The sequence below is a fragment of the Lontra canadensis genome, unplaced genomic scaffold, assembly GCF_010015895.1.
Source record: "Lontra canadensis isolate GAN:19392208 unplaced genomic scaffold, GSC_riverotter_1.0 scaffold61, whole genome shotgun sequence".
Taxonomy (NCBI): Eukaryota; Metazoa; Chordata; class Mammalia; order Carnivora; family Mustelidae; genus Lontra; species Lontra canadensis.
Window position 1 is genome coordinate 8,611,408 of NW_022631055.1, and position 15,476 is coordinate 8,626,883.

The following is a 15,476-nucleotide window of genomic DNA, read 5'->3' on the forward strand; positions in this document are numbered from 1 at the left end:
CCCTAGGGGGGAAAAAAAAATGCTACAAAGCTGCAATAGCGAAGCAGCAGGTGTTCTAAAGCCAAGGTAGGGAGGCTGGCGGAGATACAGCCCTGCACATGCGTGTTCTATTCAGGTGCGGCCGCCGCCAAGCAGGGAGTAAGAATTAAGTGGTGAAGAAGAGGGCAGCGGCTGGTTACTAGGAGACGGGACGCTCGTGTGGGGACGGCTAAGCGCAGCGTGGGCCTACGCCTGCGCGGCGCGGATGGACCAGGAAGAGGCCTCTACTACACACCCTGTACGGGAAGGTGGACGTACGCGTCGCTACGTGCGTGGGTGCGCACGCACGGCTTCTAGTCCCCGCGAGAAGGAAGGTCGAGCGAGGTACGCGTGCGCACGGGAACTGGGGGCGCGCGGGACGGAAGCGGAGCGAAGGCGCCGGGGAGGTGGAGGACGAGCCCCCCTCAGGTACAGAGCGTGAGGGCGGGGCCCACGGCGGCGCCGACCGACGCTAACCGCCCCCGCCTCCTTCCCTCCGGGTCCCGCCTTCCTCTGCCTCCAGCGGGGTGGGGCCAGGTTGATTTGGGGGTGAGGGGAGGGGAAAAGGGCGGAGGATGGAGACGGGGAGGGACCAGGATCCCTGGCACAGGCCAGGACTTGCCAGTCGTCGACATGAGCTCCGGGGAGGAAGACGGGCAGAGAAACCCGGGGAGGGACTCTCAGCTCCAGGTAGAGGCAGCAGAGATGTGCCGGTTTGGGGTAAAGCAGCTCCTGGACCAGAAGGCCCTGCAACAGGGAGGATATGACGGGGATTAGGGGCTGAGGGTGATCTCTGAAGTGGGGATTCACTGCTTGACGGCTGTGAGGGACGGTAGCGGGCTGAGCTGCGGTCCAGGGAAGCCCTCCAGGAGCAAACTTTGCCGCTGTTGTCGTTTCTTGGGCGCTTAGGGTTGAGCCCAGTTCCTATGGTGACCGCTTCGCTTCCTGCCGCAGCTCTCCGCTTGGTTGTTGCGGGGGCTGTTTTGTTTAGAAACGTTGGAGTGGAAGTGAGGAATTTGGAAGTCAAAGATTGGTAGTTCAACCTGCCCTTCTTGACTCCCAGCCTCTCACTTCTAAGCCTCTTTATAGACTTTGGGAGGTGAAGGGCCGAGATTCCATAGGCATTTGCATGAATATTTCATAAAATTTCAGTAGAAATTGTACACAGGAAAGGCAGGATAAGCTGGGTTTTGTTTGAAAAAATATTTTAGACTAAAGTAGAGTAACAGCGGCGATTATGGACCTGATACTTAAATATGCATAGGAATACATTGTTATTGTTTGTTTTAAAGGCAAGGATCAGGGCTTCAAGAACGGTTTGCACAGATGACACAGCCCCGGTGTTTTCCTTCTAACATTCCAGGACCTTGTATCGCAGGATATTCGTTGTTTTAAATTTCCTCTACTGGTTTTCAGCATTTAAAGTACACTTAAAAAAAAAAAAAACCTGTATGGAAATAAATGGAATAAAATTGGTTTATGCTAGAGGAAACTAGGTTAGTTATAAACAAATGGAAAGTGGCACATTCAGATCTGCCTTCAGGATAAAACTGATTCTTGTTTGTATCTTAATTGCTCAAGGAACTGAACCATTCCATTTTAATTAGTGAGAAATAACTAGGAAGGTATATTAATGAAATATTTATTGTAAACAAACTTTGGCATTATTTAATGGCAGCTTGCAAAATATATCTTATTTTGTTTATTGTCTGGAAATCACTGTAGTCCAACATATAATCAGATGTAGAGATTTTGTTGGCTCCTTTTCTGTCTTCTTTTTTAGTTGCTTAGATCAGTTTTAGGGTAATTTACTTTTAGAGTATTCCATATATGGAGACAGAGCAGGTGTTATTATTCATTCTCTTTTCTCATCACATGCTACCTCTTCTGCCCAGATGTAGCCACCATCCTGATTTCTATGATAACCACTTCCTTGCTGTTCCTTAGAGTTTCACCATCTTTGTATATGCGAACACGCACATTCTAGTTTGGCTTGTTTTTGAACTTCATATAAATGGAATTGTTAAGTATTCCTTTCTAGTTTGCTTCTTTAGTCAACATTATGTTTTTAAGATTTATGCTTGTTGCTTATCGTTTGTTGTTTAGTGTTTACCTACTCTACTATTAAGGTTTTTACAGTTTTGGTAAATATGAACCACTGCTGTGGACTTTCTCATACATGTACCTCATTATAATCTTTTGAATTGACCTAGTTAGTAGGGTAGTTGTATTTGTCTTAGTTAGGGGATTAACATCAGTTTATTATTAATATTTTTTAGTTCAGGAAAGCCTCTTGAAAACAACTCCTTAACCCCCTGTGTTTCTTAGAGGTCTTGGTAAACGATACTTCTCCTGGGGCCATTGTTTTATGCTCCTTTAAAAAGACAAGTTATTTCTTTACAGAATAGTCTGCATTGAAGATAACTAAAGAGCTTGAATTTGAATGGATAACTGGAGAGATTATTTCTTTTTCATAAGATAGGTTAAGCATTGTGTCCTTATTGTTTTGTTTGAGGTGAGTTCCCAAAACCTTTATTCACTTATTTTTATAATACAAAAACCTATCTCAAAATTATTCATGAAACTGTGTTGTTTTCTACATCTTTCTTTGATGTTATTCCTTCCTACTTCAAAGGATCTGTCAGTGTAAACTTTTTTTATAAAAAGAAAACAAGTTGACTTTTTGTGGAACCAGATTTCAGAATCCCATATAAAATACGGTAGTATTTTAAATTATTCTACCAAAATATTTGGTGACTTTTGTTGAGTGTGTGTTATATGTGTGATATTTTACTCAGGATTGGTATTTTTTTCTTTTTAGTGCATGATCTTATCTCCTATTTCATGAAAAATGAAAATTCTGTCAGGCAGGACTCTTAAGATTTCTACCCCTTCTTATCTAAATCTTCACCTGACCTTGCTTTCCTCTTTCTTGTCTCCAAGGACAGTGCATCTGACATTTATTTGGGTTTCCTTTAATTGGCTCAGTGACTTTTCCCATTAGTTAACATTAACCCTTGTCTTAGGAATCGTCTATGTGTTTATACTGTAGGACTTAACCGAGAGCACAAAAACTTTAGGGAGTTCTTCAACCCCCTGAAATTGTTTGTAACGTTTTGTATGTGTTTTTATTTTACTGAGGAGAGGACTCGGGCTTTTGTTTAATTCTGAAGGGTGTCCTTGATATAAAGAGAATTAAGAAATAAATTTTTCTCCTTTGTAAATAACCCTTCAACAACAGGGTCATCTTCTACCTTTCACTCTACTTGTCTCACAATCATGCTTCCTAAAAGAAGTCTACATTTTCTATTTCCTTTTGTTCATTACTCATTTATTAGTCCTCTTTGAATGTGCTTCTACTCCTTCTGTACCATTGAAACTACTTTCTTTGGATCGTCAAAATTTTGTTATTTTGAAAATGTTCTGTTGGCCACCAACTTTGTGTTGGGCACTTCTGTAGGCATTAGAGATATAAGAGTGACCAGACAGAAGCCTAGATCTCTTGGAGTTTACCTTCTAGGAGTGTGGAGACAGACCATAAACAAGTGAAAAATAAATGATATAATTTCAAATAGTGTTAAGTGCAAATAACCTGATGAGAGAGTATCTAGGAGAGAGGTTACTTTAGGGAAGAGGTCACTTTACAGAAGAGGTCAGGGAAGACCTGCTGACATTTGAGCCAGAGAAGGAGCCGGTCATGCACAGGGCTGGGAGAGAGAGTGTTCTGAAGAGAGGGAAAGCAAGATTCCACTTCATTCCTTGAAGTGGGATGAGTTTGGCACAGTGGAGGAACAGAAAGAAAACCAATAAAGCCGATGGGTGAAAAAGAGAGTACTAGATCTACTTAGGGAACTGAAAGCAAGGGCCAAATTATGTAGGACCTTTAAAAGTTTGGATTTTTATTCTAATTGCAGTGGGAAGGCATTGGACTATTTTGAACAGGATCTCATGATTTTAAAGTGATAGTTTTGATTTTGATTTGGAAAAAAAGTTGTAGCGAGCAATAGTATAAGTATAAAGACCACTTAGGGAACTGTACCGGTAGTCTTGTAGGAGAGGAATATGGAGGTGGTAATAAGCATGTTGAGAAGTGGATGGATTTGGAAAATATTTTAGAGGTCAATCGAATAGGGTTCATTTTGCAGGGGTTAGATAAAGGAAACAAAGACAGTCCCTTGGGCACTGCACAAATGATGGTACATTTCACATGGGAAAGACTGGGAAGGAACATAGTAGAAGCAGGGTTGAGAGCAGAAGTGCAAGTGGGGAACTTAGAGGTCTGTCCTAGATGTGTTAAAGTTGTGATGGCTCTGGACATTCAGGAGACACAATACAATGTGTTAAGTGCTCCAGTAGGAGTATATTCATAGTTTTGGGGAATTATGGAAAATACATCCTAAGTCTTTTTTGAGGGGAGTTGAAGTCAAAACTATTTTTTTGTGGTCTTTTTCTCTATATTCCCTTAGCATTCATGTGCATTCCTCTGATATGGCACTAATCCTGTTGTACTGTAATTTTTAATTTATTTTTCTGGACTTCCTAGCCCCACTGAGGGTTGAGATTGTAGGTTTTTATTTGTTTTCCATGTTTCTTTTTCTTTTCTTTTCTTTTCTTTCTTTCTTTTTTTTTTTTTAAGAGGAAGACAGAGAGAAAGAGAAAGGGGAAAGGGTAGAGGAGGAGGGAGAGAGGATCTCAAGCAGACTCCATGGCCAGCGCAGAGCCTGACATGGGGCTCAATCACACAACCCTGAGATCATGACCTGAGCCGAAATCAAGAGGTGGATGCTTAACCGACTGAGCCACCCAGGCACCCCTGTTTCCCATCTTTCTATCCATAGAATCTAATATTGGTTCATTCTTATTCTAGCTGTTTATGAATTTGTTTGACAAGTGAATAAGTGTGAGTGTTAAAATATGAAACTATAAACTGAAACAGGGACAGTAGATACAGAAGAAATGTACTTGAGAGTGGTTTTAATGAAAAGATAAGTAGAACTTGATGGCCAATAATATATATAGAGCACTTCTTGCCAGGTAGTGTTCTAAAGTGCTTTACTGTAACTCATTTAATCCTCACAACAGATCTCGGAGGCAAGTACTATTATCATTCCTATTTTATAGATGAAGACATGGCCAGAGAAGTAACTTGCTCATGGTCATGCAGCTAAGAAGCAGCAAAGCTAGCATTATGAACATAAGCACTCTGATGCTAAAGAACAAGTTCCTAACTACTATGCTATGTTGCTTCCTTATTGAGAATGTGCTTCTAGCTTGGGTTTTTATCATAATGATTTGCTGCTTCCAAAGTACTTTTACTTGCATTCTCTGAAATCTGTACAGGAATACAGGTTCCATTTTGATAGAGGTTGTGGGAATGTGGAGGATATTCAGGTGGCCTGAGGTGGGGAAAGTGGCAGAAGAGACATGGGCATTTCAGATATACCGATTTCTCTCCCTTTTCATTTGCCTCCAAAGCAGAGCAAGTAGCAACTCTAATATTGCTACTCAATTGCTCACACTTGTCAGGTAGACTTTTGGTCTCTTCCTACTTTTAATTTCTAGTGTAACTTGATAGGTAATTTTATAGAATCTCTGACTGTTCAGTTTACCAAGGAGAAGAAGGAAAGTTCAACTTTATCTGCTTTTGTACACTCCTTTAATATCAATCTATATAAATTTTTATTGGTACTTATTATGCAGAGAATTCTATGTAGGTTTGTAGGAGTATGGAGAGCTCTAGGACATTGCTTGTTATTAAGATTCTAATAATTGGGATTGTGGGAAAAGATGGCAGAGGAGTAGGAAACCGTAATTCTACTGGTCCCCTGAATTTAGCCGGTCATCTATCAAACCATTCTAAACACCCATTAAATCAGCCTGAGATGTAAGAATATATATTTGGATCTGTACAAACAGAAAATCTCCAGTGGTCTTGAGGTATGAAGCAGGGAGCCATGATTCTGCACTCAGATATCAGAAGACAAACAGAAGGGGGAGGGAGCCACCATAAGCTGATGCCAGGAAGGTGATATAACACTGGAGTGCAAAAGCATCCCACACTGGGGATCTTGCACAGACTCACAGACCAGTAGCGGAGGTGAAAGGATTTCAGTGCAGCCCCCAGACAAGATCTAGGACATGTGGGTGCACATGAGTGAACCAGGGGCTGCTCTCAATTTTAGAAGCACAAAGGGCAGAGACATGCCTGGCCCTGGGTTCTACCACTGGGAATGTTGCTATGGGGCTCACGACCAGGGAGCCTGCAATTTTTAGCAGTGCAGACGGAAATGGAGACAGTGTGGCATAGAGAGCTCAGTGAAGAGCAGACTGCAATTTCTTTGTTTTGAGACAGATTTAGATGCAGTCACTTCTGCTCTGACTCTGGGAAGAGACATGGAAAGCCACCAAGGAAAGCTGCCAGAGAATAAAAGCCCGCCCACCATGGTTTTCACTAAGTCCACTCCCTCCCCAGGGGACAGGGCAACTCTGCCCAAGCAGGGTTGCCTGAGTAACAGCCTGGCAGGACCCTCCCCAAGAAGAGAGGCTGGAAGAACAAGAGGACGACAACCCAAAGGTCCCTATAAAACAGGTGCATCTTGCTTGAGGCATGGTAAATACTTTGAACTCTGTACATTCCCTCAACCACCCCCCAACAGAATGACTAACAAAGAAAAGAATCAGAGACAATGTCCTCTGCTACAGACTTAATGGATATGGATATAAGCAAGATGTCAGAAATAGAATTCAGAGTAACAATTATAAAGTCGGTATCTAGGCTTGAGAAAAATATGAGTGATGATATAGAATCTCTAAGGGCAGAAATGTGATCTAACCAGGTGGAACTTAAAAATGCTATGAATGAAATGCAGTCTAAATTGGATACTCTGACTGCCAGGGTAAACAAGGCAGGAGAATGAATTCGTGAGCTGGAAGATAAGAAGATAGAAAAGAAGAAAACTGAGGAGGCCTGGGAAAAACAGATTAAAGCCCAAGAGATCACACTGAGAGAGATTAATAATGCCATGAAACGTTCCTGTGTCAGAATTATTGGGATCCCTGAGGGAGGTGGAGAGAGAGTGGTGTAGAAGATATATTTGAGCAAATTGTAGCTGAGAACTTACCTAATCTGGGGATGAAAACAAGCTTTCGTGTCCAAGAGGTAGAGAGGACCCCTCCTAAGATCAAAGAGAACAGACAAATACCCTGACATATAATAGTACAAGTCACAAATCTTCGATCCAAGGAAACAATCTTGAAAGTGGCTAGGGGAAAGAGATTTCTTATGTATAGAGGGAAGAATATCAGAATAACGTCAGACCTATCCACAGAGACCTGGAAAGCCAGAAAGGACTGGCAAGACATTCAGGGTACTAAATGAGAAGAACATGCAGGCAAGGATACTTTACCCAGCAAGTCTGTCATTCAGAAATGGATGGAAAGACAAGGAACTTCCAAGACCGGCAGAAACCGAAGGAATATGTGACCACAAACCAGCCCTGCAAGAAATATTAAGGGAAGTTCTATAAAAGAAGAAAGACCTGAAGAGTAATGTAGGCCAGAAATTTACAGAGACAATCTATAGAAACAGGGACTTCACTGGCAACATCATGGCAATAAAATCTTATCTGTCAATAATACTCTCATCATGAACGGCCTAAATGCTCCCATGAAATGGCACAGAGTTGTAGGTTGGATAAAAAGACCTATCCCATCCATATGCTGTCTACAAGAGACTCATTTTGAATCTATAAGATACATTCTTTTTTTTTTTTATTTTAAAGATTTTGTTTATTTATTTGACAGAGAGATCACAAGTAGGCTGGCGGGGGGGAGCAGGCTCGCTGCTGAGCAGAGAGCCTGATGTGGGACTTGATCCCAGGACCCTGAGATCATAACCTGAGCTGAAGGCAGCGGCTTAACCCACTGAGCCACCCAGGCACCTGAGACTCATTTTGAATCTAAAGATACATCTAGACTGAAAGTGAAGGGATAGAGAACCATTTTACATGCCAACGGACCTCAAAAGAAAGCTGGGGTAGCAATTCTCGTATCAGACAAATTAGATTTTAAGCTAAAGACTGTAGTAAGAGATACAGAAGAACACTATAATTCTTAAATGATCTGTCCAACAAGAAGATCTAAGAATTGTAAATATCTATGCCCCCAACATGGGAGCAGCCAACTACATAAGACAGCTGTTAACCAAAATAATCATTGGTAATAATACTTTAATAGTAGGAGACCTCAACACTCCACTCTCAGCAATACACAGATCATCAAAGCAGAAGATCAACAAAGAAACAAGAGCTTTGAATGACACACCGGACCAGATGGACTTCATAGATATATACAGATACATATACCCTAAAACAACAGAATACTCATTCTTCTCAAACACACATGGAACTATCTCCAGAATAGACCACATACTGGGTCACAAATCAGGTCAGAAGCGATACCAAAAGATTTGAGGTTATTCCCTGCATATTCTTAGACCACAATACTTTGAAACTGGAACTCAATCACAAGAAAAAATTTGGAAGGAATTCAAACACTTGGCAGCTAAAGACTTTACATCCTGCTTAAGAATGTTTGGGTCAACCAGGAAATTAAAGAAGAACTTAAACAATTCATGGAAACCAATGAGAATGAGAACAGTCCAGAACCTATGGGATATGGCAAAGGTGGCCCTAAGAAGGAAATAGGTAGCCATCCAAGTCTCACTCAAAGAAATAGAAAAATCCCAAATACACAAGCTAACTTTACACCTTAAAGAACTGGAGAAAGAACAACAAATAAAGCCTAAGCCAAGCAGGAGAAGAGAAATATTAAGATTAGAGAAGAGATCAATGAATTAGGGAACAGAAATATGGTAGAGCAGATCAATGAAACTAGAAGCTGGTTCTTTGAAAGAATTAATAAGACTGATAAACTCCTGGCCAGATTTATCCAAAAGAAATGAGAAAGGACCCAAATTAATAAAATTATGAATGTAAGGGGAGAGATCATGACTAACACCAAGGAAATAAAAACAATTATTAGAAATTATTATCAACAACTGTATGCCAATAAATTAAGCAACATGGAAGAAATGGATGCCTTCCTGAAAACATAGAAACTATCAAGACTGAAACAGGAAGAAATTGGCAATCTGTATAGCCCAATAACCAGTAATGAAATTGAAGCAATGATCAACCACCCCCCACCAAAAAAACAAAACAAAACAAAAAAACAAGTCCAGGGCCTAATGAATTCCCAGGGGAATTCTACCAAACATTTAAAGAAGAAATAATACCTATTCTCTTGAAGTTGTTTCAAAAAATAAAAACAGAAGGAAAACTTCCAAACTCAGTCTATGAGGCCAGCATTACCTTAACCCCCAAACCAGGCAAAGACCCTATCAAAAAGCAGAATTACAGACCAATAGTCCTGATGAATATGGATGCCAGAATTCTCAACAAGATCCTAACCAATTGGATCCAACAGTACATTAAAAGGATTGTCTATCAGGACCAGGTAGGATTTATTCCTGGGATGCAAGGGTGGTGCAACAGTCACAAATCAATCAGTGTGATAGAACACATAAATGAAAGAAAAAACAAGAACCACACGATCCTCTCATTTGATGCAGAAAAAAACATTTGACAAAATATAGCATCCTTTCCTGATTAAAACTCTTCAGAGTGTAGGGATAGAGGGAACAGTCCTCAATTTCTTAAAAACCATCTGTGAAAAGCCCACAGCAAATATCAGCTTTTCCCTTAAGATCAGGAACATGACAAGGATGCCCACTCTCACCACTATTGTTCAACATAGTGCTAGAAGTCCTAACATTAGCAACCAGACAACAAAAAGAAATAAAAGGTATCCAGATTGGCAAAGAGAAGTAAAACTCTCTCTCTTTGCAGATGACATGATACCTTATGTGAAAAACCCAAAAAGACTCCACCTCCAAATTACTAGAATCATATGGCAATTCAGTAACGTGGCAGGATACAAAATCTGTGCACAGAAATCAGTTGTTTTTCTATACACTAATGATGTAACCGTACAAAGAGAAATTAGGGAATCGATTCTATTTACAATAGCACCGAAAACCATAAGGTACCTTGGAATAAACCTAATGAAAGAGGTAAAGGATCTAGAAACTATGGAACACTTAGGAAAGAAATTGAAGAAAACACAAAAAGATGGGAAAACATTCCATGCTCATGGACTGGAAGAACTAATACTGTTAAAATGTCTATCCTGCCCAGAGCAATCTACACTTTCACTTCCGTCCTGATCAAAATACCAATGGCATTTTTCAAAGAGCTGGAACAAAAAGTTCTAAAATTTGTATGGCACCAGAAAAGACCCCAAATCACCAAGGAAATGTTGAAAAAGAAAAAAAAAGCTGATTGTATCACATTGCCTTATTTCAAGCTATATTACAAAGCTGTGATCACCAAGACAGTATGGTACTGGCACAAAAAGACACATAGATAAATGGAACAGAATAGAGAGCCCAGATATGGACCCTCAACTCTATAGTCAACTAATCTTCAACAAAGCAGGAAAGAATAGCCAATGGAAAAAAGACAGTCTGTTCAATAAATGGTACTGGGAAAATTGGACAGCTATATACAGAAGAATGAAACTCGACCGTTCTCTTCCACCATACACAAAGATAAACTCTAAATGGATGAAAGACCTCAATGTGAGACAGGAATCCATCAAAATCCTAGAGGAGAACATAGGCAGTAACCTCTTTGACATCAGCCACAGCAACTTCTTTCAAGACACGTTTCCAAAGGCAAGGTAAACAAAAGCAAAAATGAACTTTTGGGACTTGAGCAAGATAAAAACCTTCTGCACAGCAGAGGAAATAGTCAACAAAACAAAGAGGCAACCCATGGAATAGGAGAAGATATTTCCAAATGACACTACAGATAAAGGGCTGGTATCCAAGATCTATAAAGAACTTCTCAAATTCAACATCCAAAAAACAAATAATCAAGTGAAAAAAAGGGGCAAAAGACATGAACAGACACTTCTCCAAAGAAGACATACACATGGCTAAAAGACACATGAAAACATGTTTAGCATCATTAGCCACCACGGAAATCCAAATCAAAATCACACTGAAATACCATCTTACACCAGTTAGAATGGCAAAAATTCACAAGGCAGGAAACAACAAATGTTGATGAGGATGTGGAGAAAGGGTAACCGTGTTACACTGTTGGTAGGAATGCAAGTTGGTACAGTCACTTTGGACAACTGTTTGGAGGTTCCTCAAAACATTAAAATAGAGTTACCCTATGATCCAGCATCATGCTCCTGGGTATTTACCCCAAAGATAGAAATGTAGTGATCTGAAGGGGCACATGCACCCCATTGTTCATAGCATCAGTATCCACAATAGCCAAACTGGGAGGAGATGAGATGCCCTTCAGTAGGTGAGTGGATAAAGAAGATGTGGTCCATATGTACAATGGAATATTACTCAGCCATCAGAAAGGATGAATACCCACCATTTGCCTCAACATGGATGGAACTGGAAGGAATTATGCTAAGTGAAATAAGTCAAGCGGAGAAAGACAATTATCATGTGGTTTCACTTACATGTGGAACATAAGGAATAACATGGAGGACATTAGGAGAAGGAAGGGAAAATGAAGGTGGGGAGACCAGAGGGGGAGATGAACCATGAGAGACCCTGGGAAACAAACTGAGGGTTTCAGAGGGGAGGTGGACAGGGGGATGTGTTAGCCTGGTGATGGGTATTAAGGAGGGTACGTATTGCAATGAGCACTGGGTTTTATATGCAAACAATGAGTCATGGAACACATCATAAAAAACTAATGAAGTACTGTATGGTGACTAACATAACACAATAAGAAATATATTCTTTTTTTTTTTTTCAAGATTTTAGTTATTTATTTATTTGACAGAGATTACAAGTAGGCAGAGAGGAAGGCAGAGAGAGAGGAGGAAGCAGGCTCCCCTGCTGAGCTGAGATCCCGATGCGGGGCTCCATCCCAGGACCCTGGGATCATGACCTGACCCACTGAGCCACCCAGGCACCCCAAGAAATATATTCTAATAATTGTGTGAGGAAGACCTATCTGGAAGAAAAATATAGCTACGCAGTTTATTCTGTAACCAGTACGTACAGAAGTCTCAATGAAGAAGTGATCACGATTTGATGGAGAATATTGAGAACACGTCCTAAGAGAATGTGGAATTCAGGCTGAGCCTCAAAAGTGTCTTTAAACAGAGAAAAGAGCAAGGCTCATGAGCAAAAGTTACTGTATATTTATAATGATAATATGAACGTATGTATAAAGAATATGGAGAATAGTTTGTCTTTTATAGAGGTATTCTTGGAGGTATCAACTAGGAGATAAGTTTGGAGAAGTGGGATGTGACCAAATTATGAAGAACTCTGAGTGTGTGGCAGGTTACAACTTTAATTGAAGAGATCCTTGCTATTCAAAGTGGTCTCTGTACTAGCCAAATAAGGAATTACTGAGCAGCATTTTTAGAAATGCAGCATTTCAGGCCTACTGTAAATAAGAAAATTCATAAGTGTTACTATAGTGTATAGTCTGAATCTGGTATTCTAAGTCAAATGTTTATGAGTAAGAACACCTTTTTTTTTTATGTTCAGTTAGCATATAGGAACACATTTTTCAACAGAAACTATGTAAAAAAAAGATACTTAGGATTTTGGCCTAAGCTATATAGGCCTAAATGATTCCTAAGTTAGAAATACTCTGTGAGAATTAGTGCTGAAATTCCTGGTGAGGCAATAAGTGCTGAAATGAAGAACTGAAAAGCAGATTTAGGTCTGGTTTAAGGGAGGGGAAAAAGAAAATAAGCCTGTCAGACTGCTAAGTAGTGGGTCATGCAGGGTGTAATAGAAAGTCAATGACTGGGGCATCCTGATCCTATAATTTCTCAAATGCTAGTTTTTGTAGAATAGCATCTGTGTTGCCAGGAGAGATCTAGGATTCTTATAGCAAATTCTCTCTTCCTTAACATAACAGCAGGCAGCCTTGATTCAGGGAAAGAACAAATTATTTCCCTAAATGATATAATTTCTGAGATACATTGTTATATAAAAAAGCACAGTATGGGGTAGTATGTATAGTACTCTAAAGTGAAAAATATTTTAACGTTATTATTTTGCACATGTGCAAATATGTATTTAGGAAAATTTCCTAAAATTGGAATTATTAGTACAGAAGCTTTGTGCATTTATAATGTTGCTAGATTTTGCACAGCTGTTCTCCAGAAATATTGTATCAATTTATGCTGCCATCAGTGATGTATAAGAATGTTAAATTATATATCCAACTTCCTGATCTTTGCCAATGTGAAGTTAAAAAAGGTATCTCAGTGTTGTTTTAATTTGTGAGATAGAATCTTTAAATCTGTTTAAAAGCCATTTCTATGAAATATCCATATTCTTTGCCACTTTTTCTATTAGGGTATTTCATCTCCTTTTTTATTTATATGAGTTATTTCTGTATTAGGGACATTAGCCCTTTGTGGTATGGGTAGCAAACCTTTTTGTTAATATACAAAAGCAGCAATAAATAGGTAGCTAGTAGCTATTATATTGGTCAACACAGGCTTAGAAGTAGCCTGCATTATTTACTGATGACCCATATTTCCTTAGAAGGGTGGTTACAAATGGGATAGGATGGGATTTTTTTTTTTTTTTTTTGAAAAGCACGTTGAATATTGTGGTTTTATATTTGGAAAACACAGAAAAAGTTTCATAACATGGGATTTTAAGAAAGTAAAGTTTGATGAAAATCCTCTTAGCTGGTGAGACAGAGTTAAAAATAATTGTGTATCTAAGAATATTGTTAATTTCCAAGTATCATTGACAGTTGTGAAAAATCACAAAACTGTTTTAAACTGAATGCCTCTGTATCATTCCCATTTTTTTCCACTAGGTTACCACCAAAGAACATGATTTTGGTCTAGGGGCTCCAGTTTCTGAAGCTGAAAAATACCAGAATACTCTGCAGCTAGAACAAGAAGTGAGAAATCAAGATAAATTCATCTCTGCACTGAAATTACAGGTTACATTTATTTCCCTGAATTAATTTGAGATGAGGGCCTATTTTAAAACAAGAAGATGGATAATAAATACTAATTCAGTGCTCCTTGGAATTTTATGGGTCTAAAATCATTCCATTTATATCCTAATCATTTTGATACATGAAGATTCAGATATATATGAGTGCAAACTATGTGGAAGTGTTGTGTCCAGTGCTTTTACGTACATAATCTTATTTAATTCCAACCTTGTGAAATAGTGCTGTGATTTCCATTTTACAGACATGGAAACTAAAATTCCAAGAAGCTATAGAATTACATTTGACTAACAAGTGACAAAGCTAGGTAGCATTTGTCTGGACTCCCAAGTTAGCTAGGATTTGAAGCCAGTTCTCTGGAACCCAGTTCCAGGTTTGATATTTGTTTTCCTGGTGCCTGATCTGCGGTAAGGCTACTAATGAAGGCTATTAAAAGAAACTTCCTCTTTTAGGAAGACGGAGTAGACTTACTTTACCCTATTTGTCCCACTTAGTACAACTAAAAATGCTGAACATTTTGTTATAAAACAAACATAAGGACATTCTGAAAGGTGGGCAGGAGCAGGAAGACTGGCTAGGGACCTCAGCATACAATAATTGACATGTTAGTGAATTTCTGGGTTTTCCTTTTGCTCCATGTATCTCATTGCTAGAAAAACTGGCATCTAGAATGGATACAGACAAAAAAAGAACTAGGAAGGGGGCAGTCTAGCAATGTAGACCACTTTTTTTTCTGTCCTGGGTCTTTATAGTTTATATATATTTTTAATCTGGAAACAATCTCAAATTTCTCTAAAAGTTGCAATTACAGAACAAAGAATATCCCCCCTACAATCCCAAACCATTTGAGAGTAAGTTGCAGACCTGATGTCCTGATATCCCTCACATTTGAGTGGGTCTTTCCTATAAATAAGAACACTCTACTACAAGATCACAATACAACCTGGTAAAAATCAGGAAATGAACTTGAATACATTGCTGCCAGCTAATCCTCTGACCCCATTCAAGTTTTTTCCAGTTGTCCCATAACGTCCTCAATAACAAAGAGATCCAGCATCACACATTGCATTTAGCTATTGTGTCCCTTTATCTTCTTCAATCAGGAACATTATTCCTTGATTTTCATGACCACAACACTTTGAAGAATACAAGCCAATTATTTTATAGAATGGCTATTGATTTGGGTTTGTTATGATCATCTTTATGTTATGAACCTTTGGCTGTGTGGAAATCAGCCTTCAAATTGGCCCACCTCTTTTATTCCCACTCTAATACAGTCTCCTTGCACATGGTACCAGCATTGATCTTTGTGACCAAGAGCATAGAGCAGAAGTGTTTAAGTTATAAAGTGATCTCTTGGAT

The 15,476-nt window shown here is 39.4% G+C and overlaps 1 protein-coding gene across 4 annotated transcripts in view; it reads left to right on the plus strand.

Annotated features, from left to right (window-relative positions):
* Positions 1 to 354: 354 nt before the first annotated feature.
* Positions 355 to 15,476, plus strand: part of TSGA10 (testis specific 10) — a 131,133-nt gene continuing 116,011 nt past the window's right edge. For 2 of the 4 annotated variants that reach the window (XR_004385049.1, XM_032877857.1), the window contains exons 1-2: positions 355 to 447; positions 13,971 to 14,099. The gene's annotated coding sequence lies outside the window, so the exon portion shown is untranslated. Of the gene's footprint in view, positions 448 to 656; positions 709 to 13,970; positions 14,100 to 15,476 lie in introns of those variants that run through there. The other 2 variants (XM_032877859.1, XM_032877860.1) reach the window with 2 other exon arrangements.